This window comes from Marmota marmota, unplaced genomic scaffold (genome assembly GCF_001458135.2).
Source record: "Marmota marmota marmota unplaced genomic scaffold, marMar, whole genome shotgun sequence".
NCBI classification, from domain to species: Eukaryota; Metazoa; Chordata; class Mammalia; order Rodentia; family Sciuridae; genus Marmota; species Marmota marmota.
The window spans coordinates 371,501-374,002 of NW_025999987.1; the positions used below are offsets into that span (position 1 = coordinate 371,501).

Below are 2,502 nucleotides of genomic sequence, written 5' to 3' on the forward strand. Positions count from 1 at the left end.
TTTTTTTCCGATTTCTTTTTTCTTTAGCAGTAAAGTCTACATTGACTTGTGCACACACACACACACACACACACACACACACATTGCTTCCCTCACCTGCAGTCTGGGCTGGAAGAGAACCCTGCATCCTATACACCAAATATCCCAGGAGAGCTGAGGTCAGAGTGGCCCTCCTTACCAGACTCAGAAACAGCCTGTTGGTACAAATATTCAGGTGGGGCCTGGAGAAGGCAGGTGCACAGCCGTGGCTTTGATAATTTTCTCTTCAGTACAACACTAGCATGAGGAGCAGCCCTGGGTATAAAGGCCCCTGATAGGTCTCAGTTTGCAGAATAGGACGTGACAAGAAGATCGGAGCTGCAGCCAGCTCTAGAGGGAGAAAGAGGAGCCAAACAGAAAACAGAAGCTAAATGATGCATTAAAAACCTGTAAGTCCCCCCACGAAGATTTCCTCTTCGGCAGGCTTCACTTTTAAACAAAGCTTTTTCATTCCATTGGTTTGGGGTGAACTGTTCCCGGAGATTTTGCTAAATGGATCGGTATGGGGAGAATTGGGTCCGCAGAGAAGAATTTGTGGAGGCTAGTTTTCAGAGACTGTTCCTCTGTTGTAGGAAATCAAATGTAAATCTTCCCAGAGTCACTTACAGTACTTGTTTTTGGTGACTACTCTCAGTGGCCACTGGGGATTGCCTTCCAGGGTTCTGGGCTTCGGTTTCCTCATTTGTAGGTTGGGGATCACTACTCTGTGAGCGATTCAAGGCGCGCAGACCCAGGTGAGGCGCTGGCAACCCGAAGTCCGCCGGGTTAGAGAAGCCAGAAGGAGCGCGGAGACCAGAGAGAACCGACTGGCGGTGAGAGGACAGTCCAGCATCCTGGCTGCGGGCTATGCTGCCGCGACAGGCTTTGTGAGCCTAGAGGCGGCACAGGAAGTCTCTCCCTTTGAAGGCCGGACAAGGAGTGAGGCAGCTCTGGTGACAGTTGCTGGACATTAGGGTGGCTGGGGCAAAGCTGTTGGTGAGCACGCTCGGGAACGAACTGGGCGCGCGTCCCCACACCCGAATGGCTGAAGGTGTTTTAAAAAGCCTATTTGAAAAATAAACAATCTGGGAGTAATCTTGATTATATTTCCCCAGTTGAGGGGGTTCATTTTTGTTCTGCTTTTGTTTTTTAATCCTAAAGCACATATTCGCTTATGAATGCTACGAAGCTGCGGGCCCGGAGATGCGTGTTGGTGGAGGTTTTCTGCAAACTGCATTGTGCAGCCCTTGCCTCTGGAATTCGGAAGCCGCTGCAAAGACAGAAACTAAAAATTGCTTGAGCTCTGGAAGCTGCAGCCTCTGGCGACGGTTAGAGCTTTCAGTAGGGACTCATAGATAGATCCATGGGCGGCAACTCTGCTTCTCACCTTCAAGACCTCATCTGCCAAGATATCTGTCTTTTTCCGTTTAGACTCTCTTAAGGACTTCCTGATGGAAAACCGCCAAGGCTGGAAGCCTTCCAGGAGCACAACCTTACAGCTTGAAAACTCAGGGCGGGGTTCAATCCAGGTTCGCGCAGCTTGAGGCTCGCAGTGTAGGACCTCTTCAAGAAAAAAAAATATACAACATCAGACTAAATTAGGAATCAAAGTAAATATTAGCTTAGCATGCAAAAAGCAGTGTCAATAAATTATACAATTTAAAAAACCGACAAATACCGCAACCAAAAAAAATCCTGATAAATATTTCTAATAGTTGCCTGAACAACTGCTATATTTTCCTATATTTTTAGTTTTCTACTATTTGATTAACTCTTAATTTGATAACAGTTTGAAATGTGTTTTCTTGGTTCAGAATAATTTGGTATCTCTTCTAAATGTGGTTAATTTTAAAAAATTTTAAGTTACTATTGAAAATTTAGAAAAGTTGATTTTTATTTCACAATCATTGATAATCGCATGTCAATTTTTAATGCACTCATTTGGAAGGCTGCCAATGCTAAGAGTTTCTTTTATGATCCTAAGATTTTTTCAAGACATTTCAAGTTTCCTTTGGTAGTGACTCACTCTATAAATTGCTTATGGTCATTGACTTGTTCATTGCTAAATCCTTCTGGTAAAGTCCTTCTGGTAAATATCTGTGTAGATATTTTATGCCAAATCAACAAAAAAATTAAAATTTCTATGTGTTTATACAGTTTGTTCCTCTCATCAATAGATTACAAAAATCTAGGCATCAATTCTACTTAAAATTAATCTTTTCTCTCCAGTAAATTACTGGTTTTGGTTGGAAATGAAAAATAATTGTTACAATTTACTTTTCTTTCTTTCTTTCTTTCTTTCTTTCTTTCTTTCTTTCTTTCTTTCTTTCTTTCTTTCTTTCTTTCTTTCTTTTTTATACTGGTAATTTTACCAATTATCCCCAGCCCTTTTTATTTTTCATTTTGAGGCAGGGTCTCACTAAATTGCTAGGGCCTCACTAAGTTGCTGAGGTTGGCTTTGAGCCCACCATCCTCCTTCCTCAG

At 42.4% G+C, this 2,502-nt stretch overlaps 1 protein-coding gene across 1 annotated transcript in view; it reads right to left on the minus strand.

Moving 5' to 3' along the window:
• The window catches only part of Trim31 (tripartite motif containing 31), a 30,156-nt gene extending 29,170 nt beyond the window's left edge, over positions 1-986 (minus strand). Inside the window, exons 1-2 of the mRNA XM_048806034.1 lie at positions 646-986; positions 97-369 (exon numbers count right to left, since the gene is read on the minus strand). The gene's annotated coding sequence lies outside the window, so the exon portion shown is untranslated. The remainder of the gene's footprint in view (positions 1-96; positions 370-645) is intronic.
• Positions 987-2,502: the final 1,516 nt, after the last annotated feature.